Source organism: Panthera tigris, chromosome X (genome assembly GCF_018350195.1).
Source record: "Panthera tigris isolate Pti1 chromosome X, P.tigris_Pti1_mat1.1, whole genome shotgun sequence".
Taxonomy (NCBI): Eukaryota; Metazoa; Chordata; class Mammalia; order Carnivora; family Felidae; genus Panthera; species Panthera tigris.
The window spans coordinates 110,560,417-110,583,792 of NC_056677.1; the positions used below are offsets into that span (position 1 = coordinate 110,560,417).

Sequence of the window (23,376 nt, forward strand, 5' to 3'; positions counted from 1 at the left end):
GGTCTGGCTGTGAAACATACGCAAATGAGTACAGACACCTGTACACACAGGTAGATGAACACATGCTTCAGATACACATGCTGACCACGGACGGGACTGAGGCCGAGGGTGATGCTTTTTACGGGCCACATTTAAAACCTTATGTGCTGTGGTTTCTCAGCGCCTTTCATAAGCTTGACTTCTGTTCTGACATTTGTTTCAAATAAGGTTTCCTTCCATAAAAATACCACTTAGGGACACACATGCAGAATATGCATTTGGCTTTTCCTGGGTGTTAAATATTTTATTTGATGTGCTGATTTTCAAACTACGTTGCTGGGAAATTAATAAACACTTAATTGCCTGTGTGACAACCTCTCAACACAGTAGCAACAGGGATTTGGATCCTGAATCCTTAATTCTTTACCTCTTGTTTTCCCTGTGAGCTCCCAGCCTCGTTTTCGTACCCAACCTCTGGTTACCCACAAATTCTACACATGGCACATGAAAGCAGGCAAAACATCTCCCCCCCACCAAAAAAAAAAAAAACCCAACAAGGAATTGGAAAAGGAGTGTGAGGGTTCTACCCTACATGATGCGATTAAAAGTAAAATATATATATATTTTAAAGAGCCCCATTAAGCCAGTCCTTTTGAACACATGTAACTTCCTGATTGGTTCCACGCTCACATCATCTCTGGCTCGATTTGGTTCTTGGGGTCTGATTCAGCAAGCTTTCGTTTTATCTCATCTCCCATGTGCTGAGAGTGTGGGGTGTCTGGAAGTTGCCCTTTTTTGTGAAAATAAAAAATACTGGAGAAAACCAGGGCTGACTTCCGATATGGGCAATTCCAGCTCATGGGCCAGGCGAACGAGCCCCAGGGAGTGTGTGGATGGGACCCGGAGGTGGAGGTAATTTGGGCCTCATAGCAGCTGGCCAGGCAGCTGGTGGAGAGCAGCTGCAGGAGGGGACAACTTCCATGGGGGGTAGAATTGAAAGTTGGACTTCTGTACAGAACTGTTCAAGGTGACCTGACCCTGGGTTGAATTCCATCCCTCGGTATATGTTACCGGCTTATGCTTTGACATTAGATGCAAAAGGGGTGGGAGAATGAACCAGAGGCACAGAGAAGGACCTCTGCCTACTTCCGGAGGCACAGCATCGCTGGGGGATTTCAGGACCCAAAGGTGGCAATTTCCGTGTGACCTTCCCCTCAAGGCCACGTTGTGATGGAACTTAGCAGTGAGAATGTATCACCAACAGGGCACTCATTTAAAGTTAAAATGTCCTTTCATAACTTTTGGAAAGGAGGTTTGTATACACAGAGTATCTAGGATTTGCCCATTTCTGTTAAAAAAAAAAAAAAAAAAAGAACTCCTTCCTGACTATAAATCCTGAGCTCTGTAAATAATTTTTGGGTCCAAGAAGACCAACAACTGGCATTTTCACACCCCACTGCCCCCCCCTTCCCCGCTTCTGGAGCCCACAGCAACGGGAGGGGGACAAGGCATCTGCAAGGGAGGACGTGACAGATCCAAATGCACATATTTATTTAGTAAACAAGCTCATAATCTTCGAAATTTTAAAATTCGCCATAAGCCAACACAAGCTCAGGCTTCATCTGCAAAAATGCACAGCATCCGCCTTAAAGCGATTTGGTCATTGCAGGAGGGTGAGAGTGACATTGTACCCAGGAGCACAGTCTTGGCCGGTAAAGGCAGGGAGCCTTGAGTCGAGGGAGGGGAGCAGGGGAAGGAGACAGAGGGGTGGCCAGGCCCCTTTGATTTGGTGGAATCCAAGGTCATCTCCTCACTTTCTCCTTCTCCTTCTTCCCCCCCCCCCCCACTCCTCCTCACTCACATTTATTGAGCACTTACAATATGCCAAGCACAGCACCCAGGGCTTTACGAGGCTTGCCTCATTTACCGTCCAGGACGTTCTCAGGTGGGCACTGTTATCATCCCCGTGTTAGAAGGAAACCGAGGCCCAGAGAGTTTACATCACTTGTGCCTGTGGGTCACATCCTAGCAAGTGACCAGGGCTGAGGCCTGGTGAGATGGCTCCAGAGCTGGTTCTCTCTCCCCCAGAAGTCATGGAAGATACCTCTCTCATGAAGCCTCCCCTCATGGGTCCCAACAGGATAAACCCCTTGGTTCTCTCGGACAGTTTCATAAAGAGAGGGCCCAGGCACACCACAGAAAGGGGCCAGGGGTGAGGGGTGGCGCCAGCCAGATGCTTCCCAATTATCCTTTTCTCTCACTTCATTCAACTGCCAACGTATTTCTTGGTTTTAAGAACTGATACGCTTTTTTCCTTGCTTACAAAAATGCAGTTGAGCTTAGAAAAGCCCAATGTATAAGGCTCTGGTGCTTGTATTTTTTTTTTTTCCAGAGCGCTTGGAATAAGGTTCATACACAAAAAGTATGCACGTAGAAAAGTAGCATAAAATGGCCTTGCATAGATTGTCGTGGAGTATGATTTGATTCGTCATTCCCGGCTCTAGCTATTTTGCTGAAAACCACTGTCATCTGGTCAGCAAAGGAAAAGGGGGCCCGAGGAATACTCAAGGACACAGAGAGCTCGGGCTGGAGAAGGTGAGGAGAAACCTGGGACGGATTCAGTTAAGAACAGCAGAAAGCAGAAGAGGAGCTTGGGAAGAGGTTGACTTAGTCGGGGTGGGGGGGGGGGGTGCAGGGAGAAGCTAATTCAAGCACCACAGGCGTGGGAACAGGGAGGGTTGAGCAACAGCTCTGGTGTCAGGTGGCTGTGGGGAGTTACAGTGTGCACTGTAACTTGGGGACCGAATGTGGAACTCAGCCAGCAAGGACCTTGTTTCTCCTAAGGGACTAGGGCATGGGGGAAGCCTAGGTGGCCTGGGGCTGAATCATGGGATACTGAGAAGAAAAGCCAAGCTTATGTGTTAAAGGCTAAACAGGTTGGGCTTGTCCCTGAAATGTACTGACGTGTAACATGTGACTCCTCCCCCCTCCCTCCCGTTGGGAGAATCTGTGCTTCCTTACTGGCTGGTGGGGAGGGCTCCAATGTGAGTGACAGGGAATGGAAAATCTGGAGAAGCCTGATGGACAGCATTTGGATCCTAAGATCAAAATCTAAAGGAGAGTCTCCTCTCGCATCTTCTGTGGTCTTGCAACTAACTCAGTTCTTCCCTTGGGGGAAATAAATATAGGTCATAGAAACCATAATTTTTGATACGTACCAGTCCTTATTTAACCTGGACAGGCACTCTGAACTAGCAAATGGTTCCACCAACCCTTGGGCTCTACTGGAGGGGTTGGAGGGATCCTTGGTGGGTGGAAAGAACCCCCCAGTGATGGCCACACGAGCACTGACGTCCACATTTTCCTCACACATCCACGGCTTGGGTTTCATGCCTCAAAGAATGTGCAGTGGGCCTGCAAAGCTCAAAGGGTATGAAGCCATCACTTTATTAGTATTAGCCCATGTCGTTGAACAGTGCTTTTTACTCCAGAGCATTTTCATATCTACTCAGTCTTATCTGATGTGGTAAGTGGGGTAAGTAATGTTTTTCCTATTTTTGTAAGACAGAAAATAAATACAAATCAAAGTTTATATTCCTTAATATGATTTTAAGTAACTACGCTTAATTCAATCTGGGTCTTGTTACCTCCCTTTCACTCATCCAACAAATATGTACTGAGCACCTTCTCCAGACCAGCACCGTTTTAGGTGCTGGAATATATAAAAGTGAACTAAGACACAGGGCATTTGGCTGGCTCAGTTGGAAGAGCATGCAACTCTTGATCTCGCGGCCATGGGTTTGAGCCCCATGTTGGGTGTAGAGATTAAACAAATAAATAAACTTAAAAAAAAGTGTTAACCGAGACAGGGTTCCTATGCTAATAGAGTTTGCAGTCCCAAGTCAGAGACACATTAAATAGAAAAACTCACACATCATTATATAACATCAGATAGTTAATCTCAAAACATGTCATTACAACTGTGATAAACGACACCAAGCTTAGGTTCAAGTGTTATGAGAGTGTATAACACAGGGATCTAACCCAGTCTTGGGGTCTGGCAAGGCTTCCCTGAAGAAAAGACATTTCCATATCAGCTTGCAGACTCAGAACTGGGGCTGCAGATGGGGAAGATAGCGAGCACGTGTCAGTGGAATGCCTAAGACCAAAGCTACAGAGCTGGAGCACAGGTCAACACAATTCTGTCCCTGCAACTCTTTTGGTTTTATCTTCCCTTCTTTCCTGCTACTCTTCTTCCTGTGCTGCTACTGGCCATCATTTTCTCCCTTCATCTCAGCACAATTCAGGTGGGTCTTTGTATTTCATCTTTTTTTTTTTAAAGTTAGTTAATTAATTTAGTGATCTCTACATCCAACGTGGGACTTGAACTCAAGACCCCGAGATCAAGAGTCTCATGCCCTTCCAACTGGGCCAGCCGGGCGCCCCATCCATCTTTCATCTTTGAAAATGAGTCAAAAGAAGCAGGATCTCATAGCATGAAAATCCTGACATCTTGGATGTGTATGTCTTGTAGATGAGGGATGATAATGATAATATATAAGAAACATTGCCTTAGAGATTGCCACAAAGCTGAAATCACTTGGGGTGCTTCTTTTGGCTAATTTGTCTTTTAAATCCTAGGGAACTGAATCTAGAATGTTTGCAATTGGGGGGGGGTGGGGGTGAGGGGTAGAGAGTGAGGGATGGAGATCTTCGTGCAAACAATTTTGCCACTCGGGATAATACCCTTGAGATCCATCCGACTTGGTGGCCATTCCTTTTCATCATACCACAATTTGTTTAATTATTCACCTATTGAAGGACATTTTGGTTGTTTTCAGTTTTTGGCTATTACAAATAAAGCTGCTATAAACATTCATGTATAAGATTCTGTGTGGACATAAGTTTTCATTTCTCTGGGATAAATGCCCAGGAGCATGATTGCTGGGTCCTATGGTAATTGCATGTTTAGTTTTATAAGAAACTGCCAAACTATTTTCCAGGGTGGCTGCAGCGTTTCACATTCCCACCAACAGTGCCTGAGAGATCTGGTTTCTCTACATTCTCGCCAGCTCTTGGTATTGTCACTATTTTTTGTTTTAGCTGTTCTAATCGGTGTGAAGTAACACTTCATTGGGGTCCACCTTTGCATTTCCCTAATGGTTAATGATAGCGACCATCTTTTCATGTATTTACCATCTATATTTCCTCTTTGCTGGAAAGTCTCTTCATGTCCTTGGCTCATTTTCTGATTGGATTGTTTTTATACTGTTGAGTTTTTTAAAGTTCTTCATATAGGAGTCATTTGTCAGATATATGGTTTGCAAATACATTTGCCCACTTTGTAGCTTGTCCTTGTATCCTCTTACCAAGGTTTTCACAGAGCAAAAGTTTTCAGTTTTGATCAGGTCTAATTTATTGATTTTTCCTTTTATACGTGATGCTTTTGGGATCAAGTCTATGAATTTTGCCTAGCCCTAGATCCTGAAGATTTTCTCCTATGTTTTTCAAGTTTCATAGTTTTTTACATTTAAGTCCATGACCCAGTTTGAGTTAATTTTTGTATAAGGTATGAGACTTAGGACGAAGTTTGTGACAGTTAATTATGTATCAACTTGGCTAGGCTACAGTACCCAGATATTTGGTGAAACACCTAGATGTTGCTGTGAAGGTTTTTTTTTTAAAGAAAAGATTAAGGGGCGCCGGGGTGGCTCAGTCAGTTAAGCGTCCGACTTCAGTTCAGGTCACGATCTCGCGGTCTGTGAGTTCGAGCCCCGCATCGGGCTCTGGGCTGATGGCTCAGAGCCTGGAGCCTGCTTCCGGTTCTGTGTCTCCCTCTCTCTTTGCCCCTCCCCCGTTCATGCTCTGTCTCTCTCTGTCTCAAAAATAAATAAACGTTAAAAAAATTTAAAAAAAATAAAGAAAAGATTAACATTTAATTCAGGAGACTTTTAATAAGGCAGATTACCCTCCTTAATATAGGTGGACCTCAACTAATCGGGTCAAGGCCTTAAGAAAAAGACTGACCTCTCCTAAGGAAGAGGGAATTCTCCAGCAGACTGTCTTTGGACTTTAGCTTCAACATCAGTGTTTCCCTGGGTCTCCAGCCTGCTGGCCTATCCTGAAGATTTGGACTTACCAGCTTCCACGATCACATGAGCCAATCTCTTAAAAATAAATCTCTCTTTCTTTCTCTAGTCTCTCTCTCTCTCTCCCTGCCTCGTTTCCTTCCTCCCTCTCTCTGGGTTCTGTTTCTCAAGAGAACCCTGACTACTACCAGGTTATTTTTTTTTTCTGTTAGCCTATGGATATCCAATTTCTCCAGTACTGTTTGTCAAAAAATCTATCTTTCCTTCATTGAACTGCATCTGTACTTTAAAAAATCAGTTGGGCATATTTATGTAAGTCTATTTATGGATTCTATTCTGTTCTATTGGTCTGTGTGTTTATTCTCCTGCCAATAATACACAGACTATAGATAGATAATAGGGCCAACTGATTCCTCCTACTTCATTCTTTTTTAAAGTTTAGCTATTCTAGTTCCTTTGACTTTCTGTATAAATTTTAGATAAAATCCAACAAAAGTCTTGCCAGGATTTTGAGTAGGAATTATGTGAAACCTGTATACCAATTTGGGGAGACTGATAGTTTTACTATGCTGTGTCTTCAAACCCATGAATGTGCTATGTCTATTTTTTTAGATCTTTTATTCTTTCATTAGCATTCTGTGGTTTTCAACATGTAAGTCTTTTTTTTTAAGTTTATTCATTTGAGAGAGAGAGAGAGAGAGAGAGAGAGAGAGAGAGAGAGAGCAGGGGAGGGGCAGAGAGAGAGGGAGGGGGGAGAATCCCAAGCAGGCTCTGCACTGTCAGCACAGAGCCTGATGCGGGACTTGAACTTACGAACTGTGAGAGCATGACCTGAGTCGAAACCACGAGTCAGATGCTTAACCGACTGAGCCACCCAGGCACCCCTCAGCATATAAGTCTTGTGTATATTGTGTTAGATATATCCAAGTGGTTTTTTTTTTTTTTTGGCAATTACAAATGGTATTGTATTTTTGATCCTGGTGTCCATGTATTAATTGCATTTATATAGAAATATAATTGATTTTTATATGTTTATCTTTTATCCTGTGACCTTTCTGAACTCACTTATTAGTTCTAGAAGTTTTAAAAATAGATTCCTTGGAATTATCTATATAGATAATCATGTTATCACCTAATAGGAAAAGTTTCATTTCTTCCTTTCTAATCTGTATGCCTTCTATTTTCGTTTCTGACCCTATTGTACTGGCTAGAACTTCCAGCATTATGTTGAATATGGTGGTAAGAGTGGACATGCCTGCCTTCTTCCTGTTCTTAGGATGAAAGCATTCAGTTTTTTTATCATTAAATGTAATGTTAGCTGTAGGTATTTTTGTAGACACCCTCTATCAAGTTGAGGAAGTTCCCCTCCATTCCTCATTTGCTGAGAGATTTGTATCAGGAATGGATGTTAACTTTCGCCAAGTGCCTTTTCTGCATCAATGGATGCAATCATGTCATATTTCTTCTTTCGCTTGTTAATATGGTGGTTTACATTGATTAATTTTTGAATATTGAACCAGACTTGCATATTTGGAATAAACCCCACTTGGTCATGGCATATAATTCCTTTGTGTTGCTGAATATATGCTATTAATATTTTGTTAAGAATTTGTTGCATCTATATTTATGAGGGATACTAATCTGTAGTTTTCTCACACTAGCTTTGGTTTTGGTACCAGAGTAATATTAGCTTCATGAAATGAATAGGAAATGTTCCCACTACTTCTAATTTCTGGAAGAGATTATGTATAATGGCCATTACTTTTTCTTCAAATGTTTGGTAGAATTCTTTGTGAAACCATCCGGGCCTAGGGATTTCTTTTGGGGGAGCTTTAAAATTATGGATTTAACTTGCTTAATAGTTATAGGGCTACTAACTATATTTATTTTTGGTGAGTGTGGTAGCTTGTGCTTTTCAGAGTCCCCTATTATCCTTTTGATGTCTGCAGGGTCGATAGTAATATCTTCTGTTTTGGCCTGATACTGGTTATTTGTTCTCTCTTTTATCTTTGTCAGTCTTGCTAGAAATCTGTTGATTTTATTGATTTTTAGAAAGGAATGGCTTTTTGTTTCATTGATTTTCTTTATTGTCTTCCTCTTTTCAATGTTATTGATTTCTGCTCTTTATGGTTTTTCCTCCCTTCTGTTTCCTTTGTGTTTGTTTTGCTCTTCTTTTTCCAGGTTCTAGAGGTGGGAGCTTAGATTTACTGATTTCAGACCTTTCCTCTTTTCTAATGTATGTATTTAGTGCTATAAATTTCCCTCTCAGCATGGCTTTTGCTGTGTCCCGCACATTTTGAAATGTTGCATTTTTAAAGTTTATTTACTTATTGAGAGAGAGAGATTGAGAGTGAGAATGAGAATCCCAAGCAGGCTCCGCACTGACAGTGTGGAGTCTGACACAGGGCTCAAACTCACGAACTGTGTGAGATCATGACCTGAGCCAGAATCAAGAGTTAGATGCTTAACCGACTAAGCCACCCGGGTGCCCCTGAAATGTTGCGTTCTTATTTGAAATTTAGTTCAATGTGTTTTTTATTTCTCTCGAGACTTCCTCTTTGACCTGTGGATTATTTAGAAGTATGTCATTTAATTTCAAGTATTTGGATATGTTCCTGTTACCTTTCTGTTGTTGATTCCTAATTTGATTCCATTATGGTCAGAGAACACACTGTGTGTGGTTTTAATTCTTCTAAATATGTTTAAGTTTGTTTTATAGTGCAGAATGTGGTCCATCAAGTTCCATGGGTACTTGAAAAGAATGTGTATTTTGCTGGTGTTGGATAATGTGTGCTATAACTGTCGATTAGACCCTGTTGGTTGATGGTATTGTTAAGTTCTTTTATGTCTTTGTTTTCTGCCTAGCTGTTCTATCAATTATGGAGAGAGGGGTGTTTATATGTCTACCTGCAATTGGGATTTATCTGTTTCTCCTTTCAGTTCTATCAGTTTTTGCTTCACATATTTTGCTTCAAAAACAGCTCAGTTGTTTGCCACATACACATTTAGCATTGCTACGTCTTCCTCATGGGCTGACCATTTTTTCATTATATCATTGTCACATATAATGTCCCACTCTGTCTCTGCTAATTTTCTTCAACCCGAAGCCTATCCGATATTAATAGAGCCAGAGACACCCATGCTGTCTTTTGATTAATGTCTGCATAAGATATGTGTTTCCATCATTTTACTCTCAATCTCCCTATATTATTATATTTGAAGTGAGTTTCTTTTAGAGTGCATATTGTTGGGTGATGTTTTTCTTATCCACTTTGCCAATCTCTGTCTTCTAATTGATGCATTTAGATGATTTACATTTAACATTACTGTTGATATATTAGGGTCTGTGTCTGCCATTTCATTTTTTGTTTTCTGTTTTTCATTTCTCTGTTTTTCTTCTTCCTGCATTCCTGCGGGTCACTTGCATATTTTTTGGAATATCATTTGGATTTATCTGTAATGGTTTGAGTGTATATCTTTGTATAGATTTTAGTGGTTCCTTTAGGTATTACATTGTATATACATAAATTATCACAGTCTAATGGTGGTGTTATTTTACCAGTTTGGGGAAGTGTAGAAAACTTACTTTCATTTATGTTCCTTTGCCCTCCCCAGTTTATAATATAATTATTTTAAATATCTCCTCTACATGCATTTAAAACTCAATCAGACAGTGTTATAATTTTTGCTTCAACCACCAAACATAATTTTGAAGACTCAAGAGGGGAAGGAAAGTCTATTTAATTTATTCACATTTTCATTGTGTTCTTTCTTCCTGATGTTCCAAGAAATTCTTTTTTTTTTAATCATTTCTGTTTAGAGAACATCCTTTAGCTGCTCATTTAGGGTAGGTGCGATGGTGACAGATTCTCTTAGAGTTTTTTCATCCGAGAATGTCATTATTTCCCTTTCATTCCTGAAGGATACTTTTGCATGATATAGGATTCTGGGTTGGCAGGTTTAGCACTTGAAAAAGGTGCCAATTTCCTTATTCAAAATATGGTTTTCCTGTAAGTAATATCTTTTCTCCTCTGTCTGCTTTCAAGATTTTTTTCCTTGTCTTTAGTTTTCGGAAGTTTGGCTATGATACGTCTGAGTGTGCATTGGAGTCATCCTGTTTGGGGTTCTCTCAACTTTTTGAATGTATTTTTCTACATTTCCCCCAATTTGGAAATGTTCAGCTTTTCTCTTTTTCGTCTTTTCTTACAGCATCACCGGTTCCTGAAGCACTATTCATTTGAGTTCCAGTCTATTTTCTCTCTGCGTAATTTCCATTGTTATATCTTCAAATACTCTGATTCTTTCATTTGTCTCCTCTGTTCTTTTGAGCCTAGCCACTGAGGTCTTCAGTTCTAAAATTGCCATTTGGTTCTCCTCTGTATATTCTTGTTTACTGAGACTTTAGAGTTCTTTGCTGAGACTTTCTTTTTATTTGTTCCAAACATGTTTGTAGGTGCTGAGTAAAGCATTTTTATGACAGCAGCTTCAAAATCTTCATTAGATAATTCCAACATCCTTGTCATCTTGGTTTTGGCATCTACTGATTGTGTTTTTTCATTCAGTTTGAGATCTTCCTGGTTCTCGGTGTAATGAATGATTTTAAATTGAATACTGTTCATTTTGGGTATTATGTAATGAAACCCTGGATCTTATTCAAACCCCCTGTTTTAGCTGGTTTTTTTTTTTTTTTTTTTTTTTTTTTTCTGATGCTACTCTGGGAGGGGAAAGGAGGGGATATTGCCCTGTTACTGTCGGGTTGGAGTAGAAGGTCAGGCTCCTCATTTGGCCATTGCTGGCAGGGGTGAGGTGGGAGTCACAGTTTTTCCTGTGGTATAGAACAGTAATTGTTGAACGCATTACCATGTCATTCTTTGGTTCGTGAGGTCCTTAGCCAGTCGGCCTTCTTCTCTGCATCTTTATTGGTCTTCTCATGTTTGTTTTACATATAACGTCCAGGGTTTTTAGTTGTACTTAGTGGAAGGAATGGGGAACAGTGTATCTACTCCATCTTCTTGGAGGCAGAAGTCCCCAGTTGACTTTGAGGATCCCACATCTCATATTAGTTAAATCTCATTACTTATTTGTTAAGGTATGGTGTTAAAAAGCTACATTTGGATATGCTGTCTTCATTGAATGAGTGGATCATACCCTTGTAGCTTGTGAGATGTTGAGGAAGAACCACAGATTAAGGCATCCCCAGAGTTCTCCGGCTGCCAAGCTGGTGACAGATTCCTTAAATCTGTTCTACTCTTGAACAAACAAGTCTTCAATACATGCCCAGAGCTGCAATAGGTATGTAAAAGGCTGTGGAAAAACTCATACTCTAGACTCCCAGAGTTTTTAATGTCTAGTTGGGGAGATACAACAAGCGAATTATCCATCTCAGGACCTGGTGTGTGGTAGACACTCAATATAGGTTTGTCACATGAAGGAATGCTGCTGACCAAATGCTAACTGCTCCCGGATGAGAGATTTCTTAAGGAGGTGAAGGTTGGGTTGTCTTATGGGTTGCATAGGATCTGGAGGTTTTTTTGAAGGAAAAAACTGACAGGACTTGTTTACAGAGTGGGGTGAAAGAGAGTAAGAAAACAATCAGATTTTGGTTTGGATTCTGGGTGACTGGGAGACAAGGGGAAGGCTGTGAGTTTGATTTTGGACCTGATTAGCCCGAGCTATTAACAAAATACCCAAGCACAACTGCACAGTAAATATTTGGACTGTTTGGAACTGAGGGGAAGATTATACTAGAAAACCCCTTTTCATCTGAGTCTCCAGAAGATGTAGGACTAGCCCAAACTTTGTAGGCAACAAACTGATTTAAGGCAATTTACAACCCCTCCCTGGGCTTTGATTTCCTCATCTGTAAAATGGGATGCATTGCTAGATAGTTGTTATGAGATAAGCTGGCATAGTGTCTGGTATTTGGAAGGAGCCCTATGCTTGTTGGAATGTTTTCCTTCAAGCTCTAGGATTCTGAGATTTCTCTGAATAGTCCGTACTGTATCACCTTCTATGATTTTTTACTTAGTTTTTTTTTTTTTTTTTTGCCCCCAGCAGAGCTCACTAGTTTATATTGTATGAAACTAAGAACGCAGGGGAGAGAGAAGGTTGTACGTGTTGTGTCTCAATCTTTACGGACAGAAGTTTTTCTCTCTTGTGAGCATTTGCAGTATTCACGCTTGAATCAGAAAAGCCTCCATTTTGGCTGATTCCAGCCCTATACTCTGGGGAGTACAGTGGGCAGGTAGCCATTAGTACACAGGAAGGGAGGGTTTTGTGGTATTTTAAAGCCATTGGATTTTATTTATTTCCAGTTTGCTCAACATTTGTTCCACATATCTATACAGTTGAAAAAGGGGTGCGGATGAGAAGAGAGAAGGATGAAATCTAACTAGGCCTAGAGAAAAGGATGAACACATTTGCCTTTCAATACCAAACTTGGGCTCATAATGCTTAAACACGAGACTTCTGGGTTTCATTTTGTCTTTCTGAAAACTAAACGCTGCTGTGACTTTCCACGTGACATCTGAAGGGTTGATCTTGGTTTGAGAAATGGTTCCATATCTTACTGCTAGGGCTTTATGAGTATAAGCCCTCAATCTATCAGAAATAGTCTTTATTTCTTTCAAGTGGAAAAGATATTTTTCAGATTATAATGTAATACAAGCTCATTGTAAGGAATTTGGAAATTACAGAAATTAGACAATGAAAGTCACTCATAATCCTACAACCTAGAGGTAACCCGTATTAATATTTCTATTTATTTCTTTTCAGTCTTCTTTTTTCTACACACACACACACACATGAGCGAGTGCACGCACATGGGATCATACTGTATGTTCATTGCGTATCTTCTAAACAGGATTGTAAATAACTATGTAGCATTTCATGGTATAAATGTTACTGCATAGAATTTCGTAGTAAGGACAACTTTTAAGCTGCTTCTACTTTCCCTCTATTTTAAAAGATGTTACAATGAATCTCTTCATATTTATATATTTTTTGTGCATCTCTATTATTATTTTTTTTTTTGGATAAGTCCTTAGAAAGAGAATAACTGGGTGAAAGAAGAAGAACATTGTTAAGGTTTTGGCACATGTCGTCAAAGTGCCCTGTGGGAGAGTTGTGCCAATTTGCATTCCCAGTAGTGTTCGAGAGTGCCTGCTTCATTGCATTAATCCAGAATACTTCACCCTCATGTATACATAACACTATTTTGGACCATTTTAATTTAAAAGGCATTTGCTGAGCACCTATTATGTGTAGGGTACTGTGCAGGTATTAGACTCACTCCTGTTATGCAGTGTAAATGCTAAGTAGATAAGGTACATACACAAAGATGGTTTAAAAAGCAAGTGAAATAGAACAACATACACATCTCTATAGCCAAGGCTGATATCATTCAGTCTTTAAATGGCTACTCTTTGAGGAAAGACACTGTGCTAACAAATTTAAAAAATAATTTGGCTCTGGTAAACACTTTAAAAATGCATTAATATGAATCTTGCAAATAATAAACGTTCAGTTGTGATCATTTATGCTGTATTTCCCAGCATACATTTGGGCATGAATGGAGAGGAATATTACAAATTCACATCTTTTAAAAGAGCAAAAAAAAAAAAACCATTTGGGGTAAAAAGACAATTTCTGCTTTTGTCAGTTCCTTTTAGAAAATTAACCTGTTGGTTATCGGAGAAGGGGGACACAGAACACACAGAAAGCTAACCTCCTTCTGGCAGCTGGGGATAATTTGTCAGTCTCCTTTGAAATGTGGCTTTGTGCTCGCTGGTGAAGGCAGCTGGAACAGAAAAAGCATGACAGACAAAAGCTGAAATCCACATGAAGAAAGGTCTTTTTCCCCAAAATTACTGTCTGAGTTAGCAATGGTCAGAAAAGAAAGTACATGTATATCTTCCCAGCAACAAGCACGTCTGGTACTAGAGAAGGCCGTCTATGCTACAGGAGCCATTTAGAAGAGCTGTAGCCCTGAATAGGGCTGCTGGATAGCATTTAATCCACCCCTCCGACCCCCATGAAAAGTTACACCCTCAAATGAAATTGAGTTAAAACCGAGTGTAAATGAATGAAAGTATCATGTTTAAAATCCAATCAAAAGCATTTACTATGCTGAAGAAGATCTACTTCATAGATAGTGGATGATGGCTCAAGAAATATGGGTTTAAGAATACGATTGCAACTTAAAAGGTAGCCAATGGAATGGCTAAAAATAATACTATCAAACTGGAAACAACCGAAATGTCCTTCACCTGGTGAATGCATAAACTGTGGTACATCCATGCAATGGAATACTACTCAGTAATACAAAAGAATGAACTACTGATGCATGGATCTCAAAGTATTTATACTGAGTGAAAGATGCAATCTCAAAAGATCACATACTCCGTTGTTCCATTTCTATCACATTCTGGAAAAAGCAAAATTATAGCAACATAAAACAGGGCAGTGGTTATCTGGGGTTGGGGGTAGCAGGCTGGACTGATTACAAAAGGCAGCATGGGAAAATTTGGACAGGGCGGGTAATGAACTGTTCTATATCTTGATTGTGGTGGTAGTTACATGACTTTATATACTTGTCTTAACTCATAAAACTAACTATACACCAAAAATAGTAAATTTTACCATATGTTACTTTAAAAAGTGAATGAAAAAAATCTCATAAAGATAACACTATCAAACATGGGGAGGTGGAGGAAAGAGGGGAGGTTGGGAGTAATGTTAAGTGAGCTCCTTTTTTTTTTTTTTTTTATAGCCGGGAGTCAGTAGATAAGATCCAAAATGGATAAACCAAGAAATAGGAGTAGAGGCATATTATTTAGTGATGCCGAAGTAACCACCAGATGAACTGAAAACAGAATCTGTTAAAAATGGTTGCCCCTGAGGAGTGGGACTAGGGGTGGGGCCGAGAACTGTTGTTTTTTGTTCCAAGCTCTCTTGTACTATTTGGTATTTTTGAACCATGCTCATGCATTACTCTGATTTAAAAATAAATGTAGTGGAAAATGCACTGGACTGGGAATCGAGAAACCTGATCTCTAAACCTTGATTCTGCACTAATTGAACAACTCCCTTCTCCTCTCTGGCTCTTGGTTTCTACATCTGTACGACAAAGGGGTTGTTGGACTAGATGATCTTCAAGACTCCTTACAGACCAAAAAAAAAAAAAAATGATCAAACAGATGATCTGCATATCCACAACGATCTTTTGTCAAATTCAGCACAAAGAAACAGACGTTTTTATTTTTAAAGCCAGAAGGGACGAAATCATCTCATTAAACAGTCTCTTTCTAACCGCTGAAGAAACCAAGATACAGATTGGTTAAAAGACTCACTCGGAATGACAGTTAATTGGCGACAGAGCTAGGGCTGGAGCTTAGGGCTTCGCCTGGCTCTTGCCATGGCACCACACCGCTCCTCCCAGGTCTAATGGAATCATTCCCAGGCACCAGGGCTGACAAAAATTCCCTGGGATGACACCAGGAATGAAACTCATATGCTGACATGGTTTCATTGGCCTGGGAAATGAGTCAGAATTTTGGAAGTGGTCCCTGACATACGCATGCATGATGCAATACCACAGGCATCCTGAAGTTGGTCAGGGCGATGTTAAAGCTCAATTTGGGGGCTCTGTTTCCTAATAACTGGTGGACGAGCTGCCTTTGACAGCTATTGCCAGCCTACTGACCTTCCCCTTTTGTGCGATAGGAATCCCAGCACTGGAAATCCTACCCATTCCCATTCTGATTTAAAACCATGGGTTTAGCCATTTTTTTCTCAATGATCTTTTATCCCTATAACCTTTAAGTTCACACCATGTTTCACCGACGTCTATCAAGCATGATGGAAGATATGTCCACCTGGAAATTTTTATCAGCCATCGTCAAATGAACAAGGCATCTTGGTATGGTTTAGCAGTCCTCCTAGGAATAGAGCGGAACCAGACTCCTGACTTGGACCATACCATCTTCCTAGGAAGACCTTCCATGTTGACTCGGAAGCAAGCTAAAAGCATGCATGTCTTGCCGAGCATTCCCCCCTCCCCCTTTGCTTGGGCCTGCAGGCTCACTTGCCCCTCATCACATAAGGTCTGGGGTTTGGAGAAGAAGGACACCATTATGCGGGGCTATCATTCTTCCTCAGTGGAAACAACGCTGCCCTTTGTAAGCTCCCAGCAAACTTCAAAGGGTGTGGCTATCTTTCTGTGTTCCCAGGCAAGCCTCCTCGGGAAACACGGCTCACAGTGCCTTTCTGGTACTAGAATCTTCTTTCGCTGATAGTGAGTTAAAACAGGAATTTTTAGGCAGCCCTCCTCCCTGCCCCCTTTGGTGCTTTGTCTACTTAAGAAGCAAAATTGTATTTTTTAACCCCCCTTGGAAAATACTTGTTTGCCAACTTTTGTGTCCCCCCCCCCTCCATCTGTGCTCTCACTCTAGCCTGGCTGTCTGCCCAGCTCTGAATCCTGCCTTACCTACTGCCTGGCATTTACTTCACAACAGCTGGCCCAGGGATCTCAAGTGCTTAGCCTCAGCTGCCAGCTTAGGGAAGGAGAGGCCCCTGTAGCTGAGCTCGTGACAAAGACAGCATTTGTTCCCACACCAGTATTCTCGATGTCAACAGCAGTGACAGGCTCCAAAGGGGATCATGCCCAGTCACTGCCCACTTGGGGAGAACTCCACAGGCCCAGGGATGTTCATACATCCAGCTTCCATATCTGCTTTGAGTCTCTCCACCATCCTGTGAGGTGACTAGAAACCAGTAACAGGATTCCCATGTTACAGTGGAGAAAGACGAACCATTGGACACCAGGAGATCGCCCAAGGGAATGACGATCATGTTGTTCAAAACAAGATTCAGGATACCCGGGTCTGACAAGCATCAGTTTCTGAGATTTGCCCATTTGTGTATGTGGAATGTGCTATCAAGCCCGGTTTGACCCTGTGAAGACATGGGGACAAGAGAGGGTGCCCAAGATCACCTCTCCCAGGGGGCTGGGTGGCATTCTTGTCCCCTTCCACCAACAAATGTTGACTGTGCCAGGCGCTGGGATAACAGAGGTGACTCAGATAAGCCTTTGTCCTCAGGGTGTTCACAGATTGCGAGGGTATCACCGTGGCCGGCCAATAGCAACTGGTGTTTGTGTGGTTTTTCTAACTGTAGAAACGAGCATGCACTGAATGGCTCACTTTGAGCCTCCTTGAGAGGAGGATCCATTTTGTCACAAATGTGGCCAGACTACTTACAATGTTTAAACATGTTAAAAAACAAAAAGTTTCAAATGATTAGTTTTTTGGTTGCTGGGTGGTTTTTCGTCTTCAGTATAAAAGTGGGCCCTTTCCCTGATTCCTCAGTAAGCACAGTATTGCCATATGACCCACAACTCTACTCCTAGGGATATGCCCCAGGGAACTGAAATCTATGTCCAAACAAAAACTTGTTCATCAATGTTCACAGCAGCACCATTCACAATAGCCAAAAGGTGGAAACAACCCAAATGTCATCACCTGATGAATGGATAAACAAAACGTGGTCTACTCATACTATGGAATATGATTCACCCCTAAAGGGAAGCAAGCAGTGATCCATGCTACAACATGGATGAACCTTGAAAACACGGCTAGAATAAGAGCACAGACACAAAAGGACACATATTATATGATCCCAGCTATATGAAATATCCAGAATTATGCAAAACCACAGAGCCAGAAAGTAGATTAGTGGTTCATAGGGCTGGGGGGGGGGTGAGGGTGGGGAGGAAGAAAGTGCGGGGGGGAGTATTTAACGGGTAGATTTCCTTTAGGGGTGATGAAAAGGTCTTGGAACTAGATAGCAGTGAGGGCTGCATGGCATTGTGAATGGAGTTCATGCTGCCAAATTGTACACGGGTTTCTCCTGCTGTCTGAAAATAAAGCATCGCACCTGCCTTGGTCACTGTTGAGAAGTGTTCCTGGCACACAGTAGGCACTCGATAATTATTTATGGAGTTCTTTAAAAGAACGAATAAAATATATTTTTCTAATGCTGTTCTGAGAGCCATTGGAGAAGCATAAACCACTTTTCTCTAACATTTTCAGAATGTAGGGAATCAGTTGAAGTATATGTCCAGCAGGGAGAGAGGGGGAGCAAGCTCTCTGGTGTCTCTTCTTATGAGGGCACTAATCGTATCGTGAGGGTCCCACCTGCATGACCTCATCTCAACTAATTACCTCCCAAAGGCCCCGTCTCCAAATACCATCACATTGCGGGGTGAGGGCTTCAACACGGGAATTTGGGGAGGGCACATACTTCAGTCCATAGCAGCCAGGATGCATTAGGTAGTCATTGTACATCAATGGGAAAGGATCACATTTATGAGCAAGATATTGATGTTCATATCTTCACTATATCTTCTCCCTCTAGCCCACCAATGGTGCCTGCTCCTCTTTGGCTCCTGAAGCCCCTAAAATCTCTTCCCTGACGTGGTTTTCCTTGCAGTATCATCTCAAAGCTTCCAAGAAACTAGAGTATAGTTTTTCTCTGTCCCTTGTTTATACTAGTAACACTAGGTTCCCCCCAGGAAGCCCTGCCAACACCAAGGGTCACTCTTGTCACCCTTGCCATGCCCTCTGCCCAGCCCAGATGCTTGCTGTTTGCTTTTTACTCATGTCAATAAGACATGGGCATTTTGCATCACATGACATAGCAATCCATGCAGATCCCATCGCCCCAAAGCTGCTTGGGGGCGACAGGTTAGGGCACTACCAGGTAGGAGAGTAGCAGGCCAGAGTTTTTGAACTGATGTGATTGCAACAACCAGTGATCCTGCTGTCATGTAGATACAACTTATATGAAATAGTCTATGTCGGGGCGCCTGGGTGGCTCAGTTGGTTAAGTATCTGACTTCAGCTCAGGTCACAATCTCGCAGTTTGTGGGTTCAAGCCCGACGTCAGGCTCTGTGCTGACAGCTCAGAGCCTGGAGCCTGCTTCAGATTCTATGTCTCCTTCTCTCTCTGCCCCTCCCCTGCTCATGCTCTCTCTCTCTCTCTCTCTGAAAAATAAACATGAAATTTTTTTAAAAAAAGAAATAGTCTATGTCAAGATGCCTGACACATTGTAAGTACTCAATAAATGTTAATTATTACCCTCATGGCAAAGGTATTTATGCATCCATTAAAATGTTATTGAATAATACTTAGGCATATAAGTAAATTATTACAGTGTATTAAGTGAAAGAAAGAGATTACAAAGAACATGAAGAGCTTCATCCCATTTTTACAAAAAAGTCACATGAATAAGCGAGATATTATTATTATTATTAATGTTTCTTTTTATTTTTGAGGGAGAGAGCACAAGCGGGAGGGGGACAGAGAGAAGGGGGGACAGAGGATCAGAAGCGGGCTCCATGCTGACAGCAGAGAGCCTGATGCAGGGCTCAAACCCATGAACCACAAGATCATGACCTGAGCCAAAGTCAGATGCTTAACCAACGGAGCCACCCAGGCACCCCTAAGAGAAATGTTATCGTATAGTGATTTAGGTCTCAGGATCTGAAGGTAGGTCTACTGTTTAATCTGTGCAGTCACTTATTAGCTGTGTGACCTAGAGGGAGTTACTAAACCTCTCCGAAACTCAGTTTTTTTAATCTGTAAAATGAAGATGTGTGTGTGTGTGTGTGTGTGTATACATTCACGATATGCTTGCATATCTGCACAACCCAAGAGATGTGAGCTGTAATTTTAAATCAGAATTAATGAGAGTTCAGTACAGTAGTTAGATACACAGTGAACACACAGAAATCAAAAGCTTCCTTCGATACCAGCAATTAGCACTTCGAAAATAGGAACAAAAGATACCAGTCACAAGAGCAGCGTAGGTCAGTGCAATGAGCCGAGTGTCCCCTCTGCCCGACTCTACCACAACCGGGTTTAGAAACAGTATTCCTGGTGATGCAGTTTCCGGAGCCGATAAGCCTCTGGCCTTGGCCCTCTCCCCTCAGGGCTCAAGCCCAGCTAAAGGGACTGGCTGTCGGACTCCATGTTATCCCCTCAGCTTCCTTGTTCTCTCCCCGGTTGAGATATAATTGCTCCCATAGCAAACCAGTCTGCAGACATGATTCCCCGCCTCCCATGTAGACAACATCCTATCTCTCTCCTCGCAAAGCCACTTTCACTTCTTGAACCACACTTTAGTTTTCAGTAGGGTCTCTGCTTGAAATTTGCAGGGAAATGAATTTGCAGTTTCCAGGGGAAAGGTTTTCACGCTCATGAACATGATGGGTTCAAATCCCAGCACTCCACTTGCTAACTGCCTTGCCTTGGTCAAGTCTCTTAACCTCTCTTTCTGTCACTGTCCTCTTCCGTTATCTGGGGGATAATACTGACACCTCACTTTTAAGGATTTGTGAAACTTACATGATATTATGTACATAGGAAGCTCTCAATATATAGGAGCCTGACGTCATCATTAGAACAGGAATACAGCTGAGCCTTGAACAACATGGGTTTGAACTGCACGGGTCCACTTATATGCAGATTTTTTTTTCTTAAATAAATCATGTGTGTTCCTCGACTGTTTTTATTTATTTATTTTTTGTTATCAGTAAGGCTTCCAGTAAACAACAGGCTATTAGTAGTTTGGGGGGAGTCAAAAGTTATACGCTGATTGTTCAACGTACAGGAGGTCAGCACCCCTAACCCCCATGCTGCTCAAGAGTTAACTGTAGTTTGTTCTAAACGAATATCAAAGGTTTTATCTCTTATAAGCTACAAACTGCTTGTAGCAACTAAACAGGATTTTCCTACTCCTAGCTTCTGTCCAAGAGTTTCAACAAGATCAGGATCTTAGTTTTAGCCTGGGGACCCCAAACACGACAGCGCAGGACCCCTCAAGAAATAAGCTCAGAAATAAGCACCTAGATGGAGGGGCTGCTTCACAGCACTGGGTTTTCTCCCCCAAAGGAAAATGTTCAAATCTAGAAAAGAAATTCTCAGGACAACCCAGGGAACTGAATCCCGAGCTCCCCTTTGCAGACCTCTCTCTCTCCCTCTCTCTCTCTCTCTCTCTCTCTCTCTCTGTCTCTCTCTCTCTGTACCTTTTATGCTGAAATGTCAACAAAATCCATTCACTGCTGGACCAGGTCCATGACCAATCTGTGCAGGCCGAGAGAGGCGTTTCTTCCACCTGAAAAGCTTCCTAAGACCTGCTACATCAAGTGGAACCCTGGGCAGGGGCTGAGGAGCGGGACTGTGGGGGTGTTTTGTTATGCTGCACCCCAAAGCCTCCTTGGGAGGCGGGCGCTACCGTGCACGTAACTTAGGGGAGTTTCTTTCTTGTTATTTTAAGGATACTGTGTACTTGGGTTAACTACCCTGAAGGCATCATTTTCCTTGTCTCTGAAATGGGGGGAACATAGTAAAATATATCTCAAAGGACTGTTGTGAGGATCAGACAGGTAATGGCTTTAAATCATTTAGTAATATGCAAGCCTTTGATCCATGTTGATTATTATTACTATTGGTTAATCCTCATACATTGCAACTTACTAAATTATTTTAAAAATTACTGCAGCTTAGTATTTTCATAAGTTGTAAGTTTTATATAGTTCCCACGTATCGCAAGCAAGGACAACTGGCACTATTTGACTGCTTTCCCCCACCCCGCCCTCTTTAGCTATTCAAAAAAACTTTTCCCCTATCATTTTTGGCTGTTCTTCCTAAATCCAAAAAAGCCTACCGTTCTAATCCAAAAGCATTCTAAACTGAGGGGAGTTTCTAAGTCAAACAACCTCCTGTGCATCCTCTGGTGAAGAACCATTTTGTAACATGGAGAATCACCTCTCAGTTTTTCTCCTTTGAAAGTGATTTTGCCTGGCTGTCTTAACAAAGCAGGTCACGTGTGCCTGTATGAAAGGGGTGTTACTTATGCTAGAGAAAACTGGTGCAGCCACCATGGAAAACAGTACGGAGCTTCCTCAAAAAGTTAAAAATGGAACTACGTTACGATCCAGCAATCGCACTACTGGGTATTTACCCAAGGAATACAAAAACATTGATTCAAAGGGATACATGCACCCCTGCGTTTAGAGCAGCATTATTCACAATAGCCAAACTGTGGAAGGAGACCAAGTGTCCATCGATAGACGAATGGATAAAGAAGACGTGGTATACATACGATGAATATTATCCAGCCATAAAGAGGATGAAATCTTGCCATTTGCAACATGGCTGGATCTAGAAGGTATCAAGCTAAGTGAAATAAGTCAGAGAAAGACAAATACCATATGACTTCACTCATACATGGAATTTAAGAAACAGAACAAACGAGCAAAGGGAAAGAGAGAGAGAGAGAGAGACACCAAGAAATAGACTCTTAACTATAGAGAACAAACTGATGGTTACCAGAGGGGAAGGAGGTGGGGGGAGGGGTGAAATAGGTGATGGGGATTAAGGAGGGCACTTGCCGTGATGGGCACCGGGGGATGTATGGAACCGCTGAATGACTGTATTGTCCACCTGAAACTAATACAACACTGTATACTAACCATACTGGAATTAAGGTGACGGGCATCGAGGAGGGCACTTGTTGGGATGAGCACTGGGTGTTGTGTGGAAGCCAGTTTGACAATAAATTATACTTTAAGAAAAGAAAGGAACAAAAACAAAGAGAAAACTCTTGGGGTTATTCGAAGCAAAGGCTCTGGAGACCAGCAGGCTCTCACTCCTCGTTCCCATGGTCTCCTGCTAGCCCAGACTGTTCTGCCCATTTAAGTCCGGATTCTTCTTCGTGGCTCCCCGTCGGACTCTGACTCCATTCCCCCTCCTTGCCCCTCTGTTGCCACACTTAGCCGCTCCTCACTGCCTACCACATCAAGTCCACACCCTTCCCTTCGTGTTTGGGCATTTGAGGCCTTCGATGACCCCTTCAACTAAAATCCCTGCTACTTTCCAAAAGCAGCCCCCTGTTTCGCCACCGTGTAAGCGCCTCCACGCCCTGGGCCTGCCTCTTTTCAGAAGCGTTTTGGGGCCTCTGGGTGGCTCAGTGCGTTAAGCGACCGACTCTTGATTTCGGCTCAGGTCACGATCTCATGGTTTGTAGGTTCGAGCCCCGCATCGGACTCTGTGCTGACGGTGCACAGTCCTCTGTTCCCCTAGCTCTCTGCCCCTCCCCCCCCTTGCGCTCTCGTGCGCTCTCTCATAAAAATAAATAAATAAATAAACATTAAAAAAAAAGAAGCTTTCATTTGTCACTGACTTATGTCTTCCCTTCTCTGAAGTCTTACAGCCCTTGATTGTACCAGAGCATCCAATGACTTGT

The 23,376-nt window shown here is 42.0% G+C and overlaps 1 protein-coding gene and 1 long non-coding RNA gene across 2 annotated transcripts in view; one reads left to right on the forward strand and one right to left on the reverse strand.

Annotated features, from left to right (window-relative positions):
- PLAC1 (placenta enriched 1) overlaps nt 1–23,376 on the reverse strand; it is a 177,542-nt gene that overhangs the window by 15,980 nt on the left and 138,186 nt on the right. The window contains exon 2 of the mRNA XM_007093583.3: nt 13,795–13,866. The gene's annotated coding sequence lies outside the window, so the exon portion shown is untranslated. The remainder of the gene's footprint in view (nt 1–13,794; nt 13,867–23,376) is intronic.
- LOC107180667 overlaps nt 4,230–23,376 on the forward strand; it is a 30,176-nt gene continuing 11,029 nt past the window's right edge. Inside the window, exon 1 of the long non-coding RNA XR_001511423.2 lies at nt 4,230–4,286. This is a non-coding gene — a long non-coding RNA (uncharacterized LOC107180667). The remainder of the gene's footprint in view (nt 4,287–23,376) is intronic.